At 34.5% G+C, this 20,396-nt stretch overlaps 1 protein-coding gene across 1 annotated transcript in view; it reads right to left on the reverse strand.

The window, feature by feature from the left end:
* LOC145681644 (uncharacterized) overlaps positions 1 to 19,732 on the reverse strand; it is a 255,102-nt gene extending 235,370 nt beyond the window's left edge. The window contains exon 1 of the mRNA XM_081753266.1: positions 19,592 to 19,732. The gene's annotated coding sequence lies outside the window, so the exon portion shown is untranslated. The remainder of the gene's footprint in view (positions 1 to 19,591) is intronic.
* Positions 19,733 to 20,396: the final 664 nt, after the last annotated feature.

Below are 20,396 nucleotides of genomic sequence, written 5' to 3' on the forward strand. Positions count from 1 at the left end.
CATTATGAAGTAAAATATGAACTTTTGGTTAGAAGATACGACTTCATTTAAAGATACGTTTTCTACTGGATTTAAAGCCAACAATATGTCGAAGAATTACATGATAGTATGTGTAGAGATCAGTTCTTTTCATTCCAAAATCAAGGAGTGCTTTGCAGTCGTTAGGAGATGCAAGACGTATAACAAAAGCTAGGTACACAGAACTATAGTAAGCATCGAAAACGTTTATTTTCTGTGTACAAATTACTAAGGTAGGTAAATTGAATTAAGAAAAGTACGAGACAGAGTAGTGATAGATGTGACGCGTGTCAATGACATTGTTTCCAACGATTAAGCAACGGAAATGTTGCTACCATATTAAGGCCAATAATGTTAAATGCTAATTTGAGACTGCATCGTGTACTTGATTTATGAACAGCATTGGGCTATTTTGAGAGTGATTTCTCTAACTTTTCAACCATCTCGTGACAGACGTGGCTCGCTGGATTTTAATTTGTCTCCAGAATAAAAAAAAAATATGTTTTTAAAATATTTTCTTAAAATGAGCATAATATTTTTCTTCTATACTTATTAAGAACCTTTTTCCAAAGGTATCGTATATTGTACACTTTGGGGAGTATTTCATTTAATAAACTGCTATTTTTATAATTTCGTCCCGTTTTCACGTTTGGAATGAAATTTTACATATAGCCTTATAACTGATAAGACTCTCCCTGTTATATTTAAAACGGAAACCATAAAATATGGGAAACAAGTACCGAATAGATCCAATAAGGTCTTTAGATACAGATACGGATCATTGTATCTAAAATCTAAACTTTCCATCACCACATTTTCACAAAATGAGCTTTCAAATTTTGTGAACAATTGATATAACAAATAATATCTAACTAACAAGGAATAAAACAAAATTAAACTGGCGGCAATGTGAACGAACCAACAAATTCCTGCTTCGACATTCATAAGGTAGTTTAACTAACCTTTGTCGTAGACTTAATACAAGTATGAACTTACACTAATCCTACACAATTGTTGAGAGTGTACATGTTTGTGAAGTTCGTTTATGTAATGATTTACGGAAATGGACCGATTAGTGAGTTTGGACTGTGTTCTGTCATTAAATTTCGATTAACGCATCGCGAATCTACTACTATGACTACAAAGTGTTTCAGCAAAACATTCTTTACGCCGATCACAAGTTTTAACCTTATGATGATGGCAACCTACGGTCCGTGCGAACCCCAATCATTAATATCGTTAGTAGGCACTTTAAAATTAAGTTGTATTTTTAATCTGTTCTCAATTAAAGTTATTTACAATCTCACTATATTGTAGTTAAAAAAAACTCACCTGCTATACACAAACACACTCACACACACACACACACACACACACACACATATATATATATATATATATATATATATATATATATATATATATATATATATATATATAAACAGACAGAGAGAGTAAGGAGGCCTAAGGTGGAATACGTTCCCAAAGTGGAATACTATGATATTTCTACAATGGAGGTTGGAAAAGCTGACTCTAACATTGCAATGTGTTACGATGCACACCTCTATCGTTTGAGGTATAGTGATGGTGCGGCTACTTGCACAGGAAACTAACAGGTGGGAATAGTTCATTTTCCTTAAAATTGAGTTTATTGGAAATAAGTTTATGTTACAGCATAATTAAGGTTTATAATATTCAAATTTACCAATAATTCTGATTGACAGTAGTTGTGATTCGTTATTCTAAAATAAGCTAATTTCTATTACCATTGCGTTGGTTTGGAATCAGTGACATAAGCGTGAAATTAAATATTTGCTTGTATCTAAAGCGAAATTTCTGGTATTCCATTTTTGGGAGCTGGTCTTAATCGTCATGTATTTGAGGAAAGTGCGTTCCTTAATGCACGCATTGAAGATGCCACAGTATCTACTAATCAAGACGGTAGATCTGCTTTCACTGGCCCTGAACACATTTCAACTGTTCCTAAAATGTTGCCGAAACCTTCGAGGGAAACATCGGTAGGATCCGTTTCAATAATAACATCAGCTATATATAAGGAACAATAGGAACAATCAAAACCTGGTGAATCAGTGAAGAACCCGTCTCTGAAGTCGTGTGATATACAGAACATCCCGTCTTCTAGTGGAGTAAAGTCAATATGTGTAGAAGGAAAGGATTTTAACCCGGAAAAAAGAAGCAAATGGTTGCGAAGTAAACGCGTAGATCTACTATAGATTTTGTATAAGACACAGATTCATCGTCTGCTTGGATGTTTATATACAATGGATGATAGGGATTCATCATTTCATCTTCCTGGAGAATAAGAGTAAGCTACTGATAACGAAAGTGCTGAATGTATGTATCGTGGAAGTTATTTTATGGATGATCCGCACGGTGAACTATAGATCAAGTGTGTGACATGTAATTCGTGGTGTATTGTTGATTGTTCGGGTGCTGAAGAGAAATAAAAAAATACATTTTTACTTTTGTGTGTACTTTTTTGTCACAGAGAAGTGTGTTGTGCTTTTCACTGTGCTCTGTGTGCAACTACGGAGGTAAATACATGGTATTCCACTTCAGGAACAATTTTCTTTATTCGTCGAATTTCGAGTTGTTATAGTTTTTTACAGTCATTTCTTTCAACGTTTGTTGTATTTCCAAGTTCAATATATCGTTTAAGATAACAATAGTCCTAATTTACATTGACATTTAATTACTTTTTTGCTCCTTGTATTTTCAGTACAGTGCTCAAAAACAAAAGGTATTCCACTGTAGGCTCCCTTACTCTACTAGGTGTTCAGAAAGTAACAATAAAGGGCCAGTTTTGGTGTGCTAAGTGATGACTGATATGATTGCCAATTAGTAATACAACATTTTCCTATGTTTAACATATCTGAACCATGTTTGACCAGATATTTGTATTTGTTCACATGTCGGGTTTGATTGAAGAACAACGCCTTGTGTGACATCATTGTGATCCAGTTCTTCATGATGACGATTGAACAAAAAGTGTTACTTGGGGAGCATGTGTTCCGCAATGGAGACAAGTTTACCGCAGCAGTACAAGCTGGATTTGCAGAAAATTTCCCAGTAATAAACAACGGCTTGCTTACTTAACATAATGTGCGTTATTATTAATTCGTTATTTGTTACCATACCTATATGATAACGGAAACTGAGACTAAATGAATAACGTTACTGCGTTAAATACCGTTTTAGCTATTATTGATAGAATTACGGTACTTATTAAAAATACCGTTATTGGCAGGTGAAGAGAGCATCTCGTTATTAAGGTAGGGTTACTACTGCAACAAAATTAATGCATGATAAGGTAATAGGTTTCATTAAAATGATAACGTTAAAGACATGACTGTTTAAATCAATATAATTGCATTTAACCTTATGACGCCAACCTGGGGTCTGTGCGGACCCCAGACTTCATTATGTTCATATATTTTCTCTGTTTGTTTCATATTCTTTTCTACGACTTAGGACATTTCTTTTTAAAATGTTTTCAATTCATTCATAACAATTTATTGTTGTACGCTTTTGTATTTAGAAATTATAAGAATATTTGAGAACCAAAACGTATTTAGCACACATGGGGTCCGTACGGCCCCATTGTTTTCCATGCTTCCATATGCGCAGATAGATAAATAAAGCTTGCTAATTGGTGATTCCTAACAACGACAACATAAATACAAGTAAATATTTTTTCCTCTGACAAGTTAATTGTGTTGTTTTAAAAATTGTCAGAAGATAACATTACGACCTGTCTGTTATTATTCTATTACAATTTGGATACTTTATTGGATATTACTATACACATATTTTTGAAACAAATAAATTCTCTTTAGCAAAAAATGTACTTCCGGTATAATATTTGTGAGGAAATTGTTCAATTTTATTTGTATTTGAAACTTGCCGGAATATATTACTACTCAAATATACAGAATACAGATGCGTTTCAGGTCAAAATTACGTTGAGATATTTCTGTTATTTAGTTGCAGTGTGTTGTCTAGGACTGCCTAAACAAAGTGTTCTGGGGTTGTTAGAAGTAAAAGTAAGTAATAGCGGAAGAACGGAGGTCGAATTGGACGACAGCCATTAAAAGTATCAACGTGAACTGTCTGGGGAAGGGAAAGGAGACTCAAATACCTGTAGTGCCAATGAAGGTGAACTGGAACTGTATGTGATTATGACCCTAATCAGTTTTCTAGCCGAATCTTAGACATGTCAACAGAGTACGGAACAAAGACTACATAATTTATAGATCCACATGGAAGAAAATCAAGTCCACAGAACCCGCCAGAACATCAGACGTTGGCTGAAAAATGTCGTCAAGAAGGTCAAACCAGCGGAATTAGGTATTCAGAATGAACTACGTACATTACAGGTTTTCAAATTCCAGAATCAGCAAATCTAATTGTGCAGGAAACAGAAGCTCGAACCTATTTTGAGAAAGTAAAGGAGTAAAACTCAGAAAACGACGAAACTGAAATATATGCGTTCATAGACTTCATTATTTTGGCCCTATTGCCAAAATCGGCAGGGAAAGGCTTGAATGAATTGTGGCCAAGTGAAAATGGACATCCAATATTCCAAGCAACGATGTTGCTGAATCGTTTAAACTGTCTCCTTATATTTTGTTGATTTCATAATATTCAAACTAGTCAAGAGAAACTAGAGACGGACAAGATAGCAGCATTCCTTGAACTCTGGGAAATATTCGTTCTGAATTTCCTTGACTTGTACAGATCTGGAAATTTGTAAGCTATGGATCAGTAACTGGTACCTACATGTGGAAGATTTTTGTGTTTGTTTACATTCTAAGTATGGCCGCAAAATACGGTATAAAAATTTACTCAGTGTGCAATACTGAAACATCATAATAATTCAGAGACAAACGTATGTTTGTCAGCACGTAGGGTATGAACGAGGCAATGTAAAAGACCTGTTGAAGTGACTTGTAAAGCAATGCTTAGATAAGCGAGGAAATATAACCATGGAGATTTAATTCAGAAGCACCGGGCTTGCCGAGAGTTGTGTTTTCAGATGACAGCAGATGTTAGTACAATGAGAAGGTGCTAAAGGGATATACATAGGGAAATGGTTGAAAGCCGTGAGTGATCACAAAATACGTAGAAATAAAGAAAATGTAATATATATAAAATTTCAGTAAAATGTATCGTAGCACACAATGTTGCAATATATATAGGAAAGTAAAGATCCCTAAGCAGGAGAATAAAAGTAGTTTGTGTTTAATATATCCTATTAGTATCTCTCTCTCTCTCTCTCTCTCTCTCTCTCTCTATATATATATATATATATATATATATATATATATATATATATATATATATATAAAACTGTTTATACTATATTATAGTAAATAGAACTAAGCAGCTGTATTTAACAATATAATAAAAATAAAACCTAATAAAAAGTGCCTGCTAACAACGTTATTGTTTGGGGTCCACACGGCAGATGAAAAGAGCATTTCGTTATTACTGGTATGATACAGTTGCAACAACTTATTGAATACTAACTTAGTATGTTGTATGTCAATGAGAATGTTAAAGACAGAGCTTTTTAACGTAATATAATTGCATTAAAGTATTCGTTATTGTAACCGTTTCCATAGCGTAACTAAAGGGAAAACTAAATAAATAACATTATTATTATTAGTATTATATCAACTATTACTCTTATAATTAGGTTAAACGGTTAGCGTACGCACCCTGGGCGTGGGAGCTCATGTCATTCCCCACTCATACTGTGTTAATCAGTAGGTCCAATGTCATATAGCCTCGCTGCTGAGAAGGACGTTAAACTCAAAATCAACTCAACAATTATGGTATAAGAAATATTGTTATTGACAGAAAAAGCAGCATTTCGTTACTAACAAGCAACGTACAGAACAAGGCAGGATCAGATCCGATTTCAATTTCGCCCAGAGAACACAGCATACAAACGAAGAAAAAATTCCAAATTGGAGCTGCCCCCATCCAGAAACATCGGAGATATCCTCCGCAACATAACACACTACGTGACAATATGATATAAGATAATAATCGCAAGATACCTGTTTATGTCGAAAACAGAAAGGACGAGGAGCACCGGGACGATATCAAGATATCTTATACGCTATAACATTGACTTGGAGGCCATCTTCAAAGCCATCGGGGAGATATCATAATGTATTGAAGCGAGAAGGGGGCGTGCGAAATATCAATGCCAGATTGAATTGAAACCTGAAATTAATGTTCCGTCTTCTGATAACGTATCGAGGATGGCATGGACGTAAACAGGAATTCATGCTAGCAGAGGGTGGAAAAACAACTGAAGTTGTGTTCTTAAAGCGATCAAACGAAAACTGAATCCGGAATATATGGATGACATGACAAAGAAACACATGGAGAGGAGAGAAAGAAATCCGTGTGAGTCGGAACGCTACATAGACATATATATATATATATATATATATATATATATATATATATATATATATATATATATATATAGAGAGAGAGAGAGAGAGAGAGAGAGAGAGAGAGAGAGAGAGAAGAAAGTCGGGTATTGTGGAATACCTCGGGAATGTGGAATACCAGTTTCAGCGGTGGTAGTGGGTGATGCCCAGCGAAAGTGTCCTGTGCTGCCAAGAAAATCTAAATTGTGAGAAATGCTAAACTTTTGAAAGTATGTATATTTCACTTATGTAATGTAACTTCTTGTGCGTGAGTGAAGGTTATAATTATGGTGCTAAGTAACAAAAGTGTGACATAGGAAAGGAACAATGTTTGATATGGATTCTGCCAATCAGTTGAAAGTGAGGGGTTAAATTACCAATGTGGCGGATGGCGGTTAAGAACACACAAGTTAAGAAATGTCACGTTAGCTTTGCCTTAAAGCATTCACCTCTGGTGCGTGCGGCAGTCGGTTCGTTTTCGGTTAGTGCCATAAGTCGTGGACAAACATCGTATGTGTAGGGATGGCCAAAACTTTCCGGAATCAGTATTCCAGAAAATTTGTTTACCAGAATCGGAAATTTCACTTTACGGATTTCGGAAAAAAATCCAATGTCGGGAATGTTCCGAAATTCAGAAACAATCCGGAATTTAGAAAAGACCGGAATTCAAATATATCCTGATTATTTTCCGAAGTATGGATTTTTACCGATTTTACTTTTCGGATTCCCTAATCAAGAGTTGGCTGTCCCTAATCAAGTGTGTGTGTTTTCTCGGAGTTGACTCGTATCATACCACTTTGTTGGAACGATGTTTTGTCTGAAAGTTGTTCAAAATTCTGTGTTTCTTTCAAACAAAGCGAAATCAATCATTTCTCTACTTAAAATTTTGCTAGCCCCTGTAGCGGTATTCTAAGGATACCCATTAAAAAAAATAGCTTCATTCCTTATATCTCATTTAATAAATCACTTTAGTTTCGAACCTTTAGTTGTGGTACCCTTTGAGTTACAAATAATCTTTTAAATGCTCTAGAATTTAGGGGGGGAGGAAGGTTAAGCCCTTCAGGGGGCAGGTTTATTTTGCCAAAGCAACTAAGAAAAGAAAAGCTACCACGAATTACAATCTCAAATTGAAAATGGAATGAAATCTTTACGTTGTACGTTCCACGGTTATGTCGGTTAGGCTAAAGGAGACGCTGAAGATGAGAGATGAATGAAAATGGTGGAATGAAGAAAGTGGGAGGAAACGTGAGAACCCCGAGAAAACCCACGAGCACGATGTTTGTCAAACACAAAGTTCACACGCCGCGAGCTGGGATCGAACCAGGGACCCCAAGAACCACAGGAGAACCGCTCTACCACTGAGCCACCGCGCCCCCTTAAACAGCAAATTGAATTTAAATAGGCCAGGCCTTGCCTAAACGTGTTCAAGATTTCAATGTCGACTCGCTGAGACTTTTTAATGTTATTCCTACAACCTACCTTACTGTCTAAAACCGCGAGTCAAACCAGCCAGGTCTAATACGGTACTGGAGTTAGTAATAGCAGCACACGCCAATTTAGGTTTAAAAGGTGACGTGATCTTCTTAATCTTCACTAATCTTTCTTAAGTCCTAACACATTTATTATATTAGATGTGTTAATATAAAACATTTTTGACAGAGGAAGTAAGAAAATAGAACTTGTCTTATTACAATTACGACTGTATTTACTGTTATGATTCGACGCTACAGCGATGCCTTGACAAGCTCCAGAGACAATAACAAAATCGTGATGGAAGACAATGTTTAGGCCGTCGCGTCGGTGGGTCATTTAGTTTGACTAAAATAACGATCAAAAGTGTGATAAAAGGTAGGGGTAATTGTGCTACTTAGTTGACCTATGAAGAAGTAATTAAGTCATGGTGGAAGTCGTGAGAGTAACATTGTGTTTAGTGTTCAGCCACATTTTGCTTTTTCTTTTATCTCTACACTATTTGAATCAAGTGTTCTTTCCGTCTGACGAATTAACCTAGTAGGTAAGACGCTCGACTTCTAACTGGGTAATCCATGTTCAAATCTCACTGGAGCTAACTGTTTTTTTTCCCACTACCGAAATCACCACCATCGGTCCTGTTGATTTAACACAAAATAGGGTAACACGTTGGGTCACCGCATTGTGTTGGATAACTATTTCTTTTACTGTTCTTTTATTTCTTTCTATTACTATTTTTAAGGACATTGGTTTGTTAAAACTATGTTTAGGGACACATACAAAAGCCATCCAGGGCAGAGGTTCGAGTTCACAAATATGTGAAGAAATTCTATTTCCTTACTCCGAATTAAATGAGGTTTAAGTCCGTGCATCTGACAAGAAAAAAAAAACTATTGTACATGATTTAGAAAATGGTCTAATCTTGAAATTAGCTCAGAATCTCAGCAATTTCATGATATAATTTTATTACATTCTTGTCACATTTCATCACATTTGAATTTCATTTAAACACATCTTTACTAATATAATTAGCTACAGTATTTTGGTGTGCCTAGTTGGTAAGAATAGTGTTCAATATTTCCCTCCTGACCGAGTCGTAGGCCTTACTGAAATCACGAAACAAAGCTTTCCGAGCATAATGAAACGGGAATTTATACTTTTTCTTCTTTATAATATTATAAACTAACTACACGCACTGTTAACAATTAGATATCGTTCCTCGGCTGTCTAATTACATCGGGTCAATCGTACATAAATGTAGGTCTTATAGTATTGGAGCCTCCTCCCAAACTTTGGATTCATCCAACAAAGTTTTTTGAGTGTGCGCCTGGTGAATACGTCAAATATTCTATCAAGATTCATTCGCATGGCCATTTCTATTCAGATTGATGATAATCTTGTAGAAAAAGAAGTCACACCATCTCAATTTTAATTGATTGCATCAAATTTTGGGGTGTTTGAATATATTGTATGTCTCCATTCTAAGCTCTGATGTTCTTCGTGGTTGGGTTGATTTCATGAAGTGTCCTATTCTAATCATTTCTACACTCATTAGTATATATCTTTGGTGGACAGGCCCCGGGGTCAGTTCCAGGTGGGAGTGCATCAAATACATTACAGTAATATTTTTAAACTGTACATCTGGTCTTATGTAGCCTAACCCTTCGAAGAGAGAACGTAAATACAAAATAGACAGTCATAAAGTGTCTCGATACAACAATGCAAAGGTGATTTGACAAAATGTTCGTAATTAAAGTTGCCACTGCAACTATCATAATAATTCGATACATTGCATGTTTCATGTATGCGTATTGTTAACAGTTCGCAAAACAGCATACATGGCAATTCAAATATACAAAACAGCAGACAGTAGTCTTCTGAAGATTCCATTTAGTATATTGTCGTGAAATTGGTGGTGAGTCTGAAAAAGGAGAATGGCATACAACAATATTAATGAAAATCATACTAATTAATCCGATATTGACTTCAGAAACAAAGTTGTTTTTAACATATTCAAGAATATAAAAGCACTTAAAGGAGTGCTGTAGCTCAAAATAGTCTCAATGAATTAGCTGTGCTATGAACAGAGAAAAATGTTAAAACTAAACTTAGGAAGAATTATTGACAAGTTGATTGCCCAGAAGAACATTAGAAGTGGTTTCATATACGAATGAAATGAAACATTTGTTTATAAATGGGCACTGTTACTTCTTATAATATCTGAATATATGTATGGTTATTTTCATTGATTTTTTAGCTTTTTCTTATTTAGAATGCTGAAAGAATTCTAGAATTAGAATTTTCTAACGACTGTGAACTACCAAAAAATTATGTCAATAGTCGCCACTGGTCCCACTCGAATTCCAAAAAGAAGGAAAATAAACAATACAACTGTTCAATAAAATTTCCATTATAATTACACATGTGTTACTTACCTCACTAATATAGGTAAATGTAATTAATGTTTTAAAATGTGTAATGTTATTATGAAAGTTGTAATGTATTGTTCAGACATATTTAGATACACTCTATATTTCAGTGTGCGAGGACTGATGGGGGAATACGAAACACCAACATTCATCTGTACTTGAGCGTGGTGGGAAGAAACGCTCTTTTTCTATCAGGTTATGTGAAACAGATGTAAGTCTTGTGTGTGCGGTTGTTATTATAATTATATTACTTTTTCCTGACGATTTGTTTGTAAAGTGTGCTCCGGAAGTCAAGAGTAACCCTTGCATCTACATCATGAAGTGAAAAATTTTGAGATAACCACGTATAATTGTCTGAATTTGGATGGTAACTCTCCCGATTATTAGAAAGTGTTAATGGGAGAACTATGAAATAGAGTAAATAGACGCCCGTCATTGTATTATAAAAGTAGGAAATTAAATCAGAGAAATAATTGATCCTTAGCAAGAAAGCTCGCAACTTCAGTGATGCAACAACCTATATCTACTTTCACATGCTCAAGTTATTTAGATTGTAAACCATACAAAGAAGGAATAGAAAAAGTCGTGTAAAAAGCTTATCTTACTCTCTTTAAATAAACTATTTTAAAAAGCTGAGTGTAAATTTAATTTGTTAGATGTCTGTATTTTGATGGATAAGTTTTGGTAAGCGGGGCATTGTGTTAAATTTTAGCATGTATTTCGGGCACATTCTTCATCCTCTTAACGAATGGTTTGTGATTGTCTCTGCTGGTTTCTTGTTCCCTCTAATTCTTAGTTGCTGTCCAATATGTTCCGGGGCTGGAACGTATGTATCTCCGTTTGAGCTTGTGATTGGTCGCAGGTGTGCCTTCATAATCTGTTGTGAGTCTTCCTTGATGGTTAACTTTAGTAATTTTCTACATTCTTAGTGTGTTATTGAAAAGGAACATCCAGATTGGGAAAGTTAGTCGGCGCCTTATTTTCTTAAACTGTAATTTTATAATTATAATGTAGCCAAATATGAAATAGAAAGAAAAAGATGGATTTTGGAATTCTTGCTTCATATGTATGTTTTAGGATTAACTAACTCTTATCAGACTTCCAAAGAGAAACATCAAAGCAATTTATTGACCACATCTATAGCGACAACTCCCAGTAACGACCACAATTCAGTTTTAATAGAAAGAGGAACAGAAAGAGTGAGAAAGAAGAGAAGAATGTAGGAGAAAGGAAGAAAAAGGAAGAGGAAAAATGAGCTAGAGGTAAAGGATTAGTAGATAATTATGAAAATATGGTTAAAACTTGAATAGTTAATTGAAGGAAATTCATATTTGAAGATTATTACTTGAGGATCAATTCTGAAGTGATTTCGAAGAGACACATGTTCCCTTATACTATCCCGACTTGGATCCAGGCAACTGCAGAAGTGAGAGTTGCCCTAACCCAGCACAGCTAACGAGAGATTTTTATTTAATTGTTTGTCTATTATTTCGAAATGTTAAATAACCTGTATCCAGTATTTGAATTTTTAAAATGGAAATCGAACACACATTTGAATCAGCGAAGAAAAAAATTCATATAATATATATTCTCCACCAATAGAATTTTCGAGATTTCTGAAAAGACTGTCGTTACTCAGGCTCATACTGTTTCATTGGCTCTTTTCCCAGAGCCGATTTAGACTACTTTAGAATTAGTTATTTTCATGACCTCCGTCATACACTAATACATATACCATGCTATTACACACTTAGTATAAAGACTATCATAGTGAATCAATATTAAATGCTACAACTTAAAAGCTAAATTTGTCATTTATTAACACACACTCACATACATACAGGACAGCGTATCGACATGGGTGAAAATAGTTTAAATGAAATGAAACTTTTAATTTTTACGTACCACGATTATGCCGGTTAGGCTAAAAGAGACGGTGATGATGAGAGATGAGGGAAATGGTGGAATGATGAAAGTGGGAGGAAACAGGGGATTCCCGAGAAAACCCACGACCACGATGTTTGTCCACCACGAAATCAACACGGCGTGAGCTGTGATCGAAACAGGGACCCCTACTACCTACACGGACCCCTCTACCACTGAGCCACCGCGCCCCTGCAAATAGTTTGAAGAAACCATCTAACTACAATTTTGTGAATATTTATTATATCTATTAAAAATTAAACAGATAATTTTATAAACATTCAATAAACATACATATAATTATGTCAACACACACACGAGATTGAACAATAGTAATCCATATATATATATATATATATATATATATGTGTGTATGTGTATTCAACAATCATTTAAACTTTAAACACAATAACCCCGACAAATTACATTTTTAGTTGCAACAATTCACATGAGAGAATCGGAATATATCACAAAATTAACTAACTGACCGAACATAATGATAACATTAATTTTCTCAAGCATTTTAATTAAACTGGGAGATATTTAACACTAGAACGGCGGCTGGGTCATTTTTGACCCATTTAAAACTTTACGTTTTAACAACTTTTCTATTTTCTTACGAATCGGATCGAATTTTTGTGACTTTTACTCGTTCTCTTGAAGAAATATATGTACTAAGTATCACTCTCATCCAGACTTTGCTTTTTGAAATTACAAACAATTATACTAGAACGGCGGCGTGGGTCAATTTTGACCCAACTCTTTTGTTAGTGTTATTTTGTTGCATTGTAGCAACACTGCTGGCTAGCGTTTTTATCTTGCGACCGTTCTTTCTTCTAACACTCTCCCATTCCACCTCGTGTTCAAGAACAGCTTCTCAGCAATTTTGTCAGTTTAGTTGGAGTTAGTAATACTTTAGAAAGTCTGTTGATTAGGAGAATCTCATTATTTTCGGACTGGTGTGCTATTTCAAACACTCATTCTGAGCAAGAAACTGATGACACTGGATGAAATACTTGCAAATTTCAATGACATAAGTGAGGCCGAGTCTGACGCTGAATGCCTTGATATTTCTTTAGATGAAGAGTACCTGCCGAATAACAACGAATATGATGATTCGGATGAAATATTGAAAGAGGAAGAGATAAGCACAGGAAGCGATACTTCTGCAAATAAGCGTCGTAAAATAGGCAAGACTATATTATTATTATTATTATTATTATTATTATGATTATTATTATTATTATTATTATTATTATTATTATTATTATTATTATTATTATTATTATTATTATTATTGAACACAAATATATGTCTTACATCGTAACAAAATATTCATAATAATTTCAATAATTTTAACAAAAAAGTTTGCAAACAATTTGCATGCTATGGTGAAAATATATAGCTAGTGTGTTTTTGTGTTGGTATCACTATGTTGAAATGTTTCATGAGAAGACGTTTATAAAACAAATAAATAGTAATAAATAAACCACAGCCATATTCGATCGAATATTGGATGAGGCCTCTCCCTGGAGGGAGGACTTGGTCTACTGCTCCCACGCTGACCAGACGGGTTGGGAGAATAAATCCGAAGCTCTCATTGTGATCGCCACTATATGACCGCCTCGCTGGTCTAGTGGTGAACGTGGCTGAGTAGGGATTGAGGAAATCCCGAGTTCAATTTTCGGCGCTACCAAGAATTCTTTGACTACTAGCCTGTGCCGTAACCAGAAATGTCAAAGCTACCGAACCAAAAAGTTTGGAGGTCTAAATGGGAGACAACTTACTTTCTCTTATGTTTGTATAAATTATATTTCAACCAAAGAAGTAGAATCTCTAAAGGAGTTGTTTGAAAGAACAGTTTACAATTCTTTTCATGTCAGAGCTTTCATGATTAGAACCTAGAAAATCTTATTTATAAAACAATCACTCTTTACTGTTTTTTTTTCTGGTTTGAACTACTGCAAGTTTACGATTGTGTATGCTATTTTAGGTTATGTCAGGTTATGTGTTTCCACAAGTTCTAAATAGGGAGAGGAAAGTTATAGAAATGCATAGATTCGTATTACAACCATATTAGTAAAATATTTTTTTGCGTAATACGTCACGTTTTTATTTGTGAACAATGTTTTTGTATGACCCTTCTCCTTGTAGAGGAGTGACTGAACTTTGTTCTGTGTAAGACTCAAGTTTAGATGTGTGTAGATTAGGTAAGTTTAGTTCAGTTAGGTCATGCGCTTGAACAATCTATCTAAGAAGAATACCTATCTAGGAATTAGAATGATATATAACATCGCTATATAATAAACTGATCTTTTATATAATACATTCAATAATATCTTTGTAATAATATTATATTCATAACAAATAGCGTTTAGTAAATTTGTATTATTTGCAAAAAACACATTTATCAATAAATATTAAGCTAGAGTTCAAAGAAGTTTTTTTTTTATTTTAGTGAATGAAAGTCACGTTTTATTATGCAATAAATATTAGTGGTTTAGAATACAAATATTTAATAAAAATGGAATGGGTCATTTTTGACCCACTCCCGCCGTTCTAGAGAGTATCAAAAACACCGCCGTTCTAGTGTTAATTTGCATGGCAGGCACGTAAACACAGAAATATGTATAACTATATGGTTCTAAAAGGTTAACACTACTTTTGGGCCCAGAACAACTACAACAACATTTATTTGTATGATTACCAATGGAAACAAAATAAGAAATAACATAGTCTAACGCTGGAATCTGAACGGATAAAGATTAAAAAATAACATTTTATCGTGTACTGAACCATCGCTCGCTGTCGCAGTGGGTCGTAATATGATAGAGAAACATTCCGTTTACCTTCCACATCAACGGATACATCTACGAATCTTGTCTCGCGACATCTCAGTTAGAAAATCAAGTTCAAATGATGCATGTTGAATGGTTGGTATTTGTCACGTTCAATACTGGGAGGGGGACGGTTAGAAGTAAAACAAAAAAAAAAACTTGAAGAAGAAAATAGAGGGATAGATAGAGGAATAAAGAGAAAGACAAACCGGCGCCAAAGAAATGAGCTAGGATACTAAAACTACAAAGATAAGTGATAGAATTTCGACATATGGCAATCCACAGCCAAGTATGCTTTCATATGCCGAAAAAGGTGGCCTACTAAAATGCTTGATTTAACGGGGTCTCTGACTGCCTAAGTACGAGTAAGTGCCTTCTAGGCAACCATATCACAAGTAAGAAGCCCTGTGGAATGATTGACTATTAACCGTTCCCGGTACCAATTCACTCAGATTCCGACTGGTCCAGCCGGAAGTATCAATGTGCTCTCTAATTCAGAACTTCAAAAATAATATCCAACCCGTCGGAAACTGAGAGAAGTTTCGAGTAAAGTATGGAAAAGGTAGAATAAAGTCGATAAAATAGAAGAAATCCTAACAGGGATTTGCCAAAATTTAAAAAAAAATAAATAAAATAAATTTTGTACTCGTAAGTTGTCTGCCAAATCTTACCAGTAGCTCCCAAATCTGCAAGGCTGCCAACCTTGAGGACTCAACTAATTTCAAAACACTATATCTACTAGAAGTAGATGAAATTAAAATTCATGGCCAATGGGGTTTTGGACGCTCTGGTGCGGTATAACGAGATTCTACTCTAATATTATTCAATCCTAACCACTTCGTCACCTCTGCGAATAGTAGGGAACTTATCTTAATCAGGTGGCTTGGAAAAAAATCAAAGTTGCAGAGTAGTATCGTAAATGTATGCTGAACGAGTACATGTAAACTGTACTAATCCTGCAAACGGTTATTCTATTCTGTGATTAACTGGAAAATATCCTAAATCGTTCACTATTTTACCAATATTCGTATCGTAAGGCAAATTCATCAGTTAGCCTGTATGTTTATATCAAATGTCAAAAAATCAAAAGCCGCTAAGTGAAAATGCCATTCATCATTTTACATAACACACTATATTCACACAAATATCCTAGTGTAATGATTAATGAAGTAAAAATTTTATCATTGCAAATACAATCAATATGTCGTAGTAAAATTTAAAACCGGGCAGGTATATACACGGCTGTCCTATTATTTATTCATACTCCCTATTATACACATACATATATCATTAATATTATCATTACTCACTTACGTATATATTTATTCCTTTCTATAATGTCGATTAATTTTTCAGACACTCTATACTCTATTACGCCCAGGACTGTTCACAGCAGTCTTATTATATATATTAAAATCAATACATTACTCTAGTACGCCAACGAACACGAGTGAGCTTGTATGAACTGTATGAGCTTTTCAAAACAAATCATAGTATATTTCACTTTACTTATTCGGATTATATTGTACGCGATGAAAACTCAATATTCTTAACTACATGTAAGTATATCTCAGCAAATGTCAACAAGGAAATCGTTCACAGAAAGCAACGGAATGAGAGAATTTGAAACTGCAGCCTGACAACAAAAATAATGCCATATAGCTAAACTTCAAGTTAAGGAGAAAAGCAAAATTGACTATTATTAATAATTTGATTACTGGACTATATAGATGACTGTGCTTTTTACAAATGTTAACTTACAATGTAAATTATCTAAATGCCTATTCATATGGCCAGAAATAATATTTACTCATGACTAATCGCAAAAGAAGAGTCATTTTGTGTTGGCTAGTTTACTAAGTATCAGAGTAACAAAAACCTAGTGGCGAATAATTCATAACTCGGTACGAGATGGCATTAGTAGAACGCAAACTAACTTTGTACTAGTAAATGAAATTTGTACTTTATCATCGATAACTATGAATAATCTAGGGAGTAATTACGGTACACTGTCACTATGAATTTGAGATGCCAATTGGTTTATCCTTTTATTTTCACTACGAGAGATGACTAATTTAACAATACACTGTCCAAAGAGAATTAAATCACATTTCCACTTACACATCATTACCGTCAAAATACAAAATTTACACACACATACATGCTACAGTCCACATAGACCAAAAACACTATATTAATACATATCACTACACTTTTTAAATCATCTTATCACCCAGTTCTACTGCACATAAATCAAACAAATTACCTAAAGCACCACCCTAAACCGGCTCTATACACTATGAAAAAGAGATTCACTTTAATAGAGAGAATCATAGAGAGGCTCTATACACTATGAAATAATCAGAGCCCAATGGCCCTACTACTAATTAAATAATGGTTTTCGAATTAAAAGAATTATTGTTAATGCTCCAGAAGGGACATATTGAAACTACTAATTGTAAGGGTCCCTTTCGTGAAGGGAAAAGAACCCTGACAATATCGTTCAACCCAGTTCTGTTGGTAGCTCTGGTCAATTTAGAAATAAATGATAGTCCCTGTGCTAACTTACACGAACATTGTGAAATTCAACTTAACTATAAACAAACCTACACCTATCGCCATGTAAAAAATCACAATTACTACATACACAAACAGAAGCTATGTTCGAACGGGCCTATCGTAACCTAACAGGAAATTTTAAGGATAACGGGAGTTATAAGGGGAAACACTAATCTTCAAATTGTTTAATAGATCACTTAAAGAATAACCGGAAACTCGATGCACTTCACTGAAACAGAGAAAGTTCGGGTATTATGAAATAGTCGGATAACATGGAATACCTCATTATCTCACCTGTGATGTGTTGCTTCCACCAGAGAGGAAAGAAACTACTACCTCACATTCCCATGATACTCTACAGTCAGTCTCCTTGTGATTGTAACATTCCCCTAACAGCACAATCACATAGCAGGCATAAGCATATGTCTATCATGTTCCCTCAGGCACATGGGAATGTGTCAGGTATGTACCTTACGTACCTTTGAGAGAGAAATCACATGGATGGCAAGTAATAGTCACAGTCTATGTCCGCCCCTAGGCACATGTCTGACATGTACCTGGGGAAGGTACCTCCTATGTTCTAGTTATGTTGCCCATGCCGTAAGCATAAATGAACCACAAAATTACTCCCCAAAATATGTTAAATCGCCTGTATGCGTAACTCCAGGGTGAGCGCGAACTACCAACCATTGAATTACTAGCCTCGTGCTCTACCGACATGGCCACGGAGGCGATGGAGACAATGTAGCTTGTAGAGGGATAAATTGTTGAGGTCTATTGAATTTTGCTGATCAGAGTGCTCCTTTAACCGCGTATATTCGATGATAACCGTTTGTGATCAGATAAAATCTACTCGCCATGTAATTTTATAACAACATGACCAGTGTACGGGCCTATCGAAACTGTATACGTGCCCTGTATATTTACTTTATTTCCTGGTTCTTCCATATTCACTTTCAAATGATCGGCAACAGTTGCCATTTAATAAAGTTGATGCGTTTGTTTGCTTCTAGTATACAACCACTTAGAAAAAGAAGCAACAAATGCTGTCAGAGTATCTGAAACAGTATGTATAAGTATAGTAACATTAGTATTTCGTAACAAATATATGAAGTTAGAGTAGGTACATAATGCATTGTGTTAAAAAATATATTACGTTATTTCCGTCTATTTAGTTATTTTATAGTTATGCTAAGTTAGCAAGGCCTGCTTTTTTTTCGAAATTGTACAATCTGTTACGAAATCCCTAGACATCTATGGTGTCAAAATTTATTTCTTCAGATTTCAGATTAAATGGTATCTGGAACGTTGTTTACAACATTTCAGAGACCTACGTCTCAAAAATACTTAAAACTGCAGAATTTAAGTACCCATGGTTCCCCGAACCCCAATGTGGTATCCACCAAATTTTGCAAAATAATACAGTTTCAGTTAACTTTAATCCTCAACGGGTACTTTTTCAAATTCATCGCTGTTTCACCCGAAACCCAAAACTCTGTCCCCCTACCCTAAAAGGAAACATGGAATAGAAATCACTGTTTAAGAAGTAACAGTGTGTTTCGAGGTATAAGTCTTTATTTTATAAATGTAAGTGTCGCCATAAGATATAAAATCATTTTATTTGTCACATAATAATTTTCTTAGTCTACTGATTATTTTTAGAGCTAAAATTAGTTTTGTACCCTATTGTTCAATACTAAAACACATGCCAAGTTATTCATATCTAAATTTCACCAATATTTTAATAGTGGACGTAAATAATTAGTAGAATGGACAATATGTATATAACAGAATTCACTAACATCGTTTTGTTAGAAGGTATTAATAACATCCACATAGTTTCCCAGTTACTATAATAGAACTGAATAGCAAACTAAGTGGTTACCTGCACATTGAGGGTCACTAAAACAGGTATCACGATGAAATATAATTTAACGCTCAGATTAATCCTTTCACGTAATTCCGAGAATAGAAATTACAAAATGATAAGTATAGTTCCAAGTAACAAATTAAGACTACTTGTAAGAATTGCAGCAGAACGGAAAATATTCTTCTTCTTTTTTTCTACCTTTTGAAGAGCTTTATATCTTCAGATATAGAACGAAGTCCCACAGGACATTAATACTGATTACTGTTTAACAAAGTAATTTTAATTTAAAATAAAGAAAATTTCAAGTACATATTGGTTCAGGACAAACTGGATTTTACATATATTTCATAATATATTTTTTTTAAAAAAAACATGCTAAAAATATTAAAACCGCAAAACCAACATCGGTGCTGGTTTATTTTGGTGCACCACATTTGGGAAGATATACAGGTAAAATTCAATGTTTTGCATGGGAAGACACATTTGTAAAAAAACAAATTTCAGCAGTCGATATAATTGAATGCAAAGTAATTCACCAGGACCTCAGGTTTAAAGGTGTAGACTTACTACTGTAAAATCATTTACAAATGTTTTACGGCCAATAAAATGAATGAGTGCATATAAAAGATGACTTAATTAGATCAAATTTTCCGTAGACACCATATTTCTGCACACTATACAGAACATGCATTTTATGTTTAGAAACGGAACGTAACTAGTATGAAAATATAACAAGTGCAATTGAAAATCATATCATTACCGAATAATATGTTTTCACTACCATAGCTTACGCATATACCTACCGTTGCTGACGCGCCTG

The sequence above is a fragment of the Thermobia domestica genome, chromosome 3 (genome assembly GCF_964235325.1).
Source record: "Thermobia domestica chromosome 3, izTheDome1.hap1.1, whole genome shotgun sequence".
NCBI classification, from domain to species: Eukaryota; Metazoa; Arthropoda; class Insecta; order Zygentoma; family Lepismatidae; genus Thermobia; species Thermobia domestica.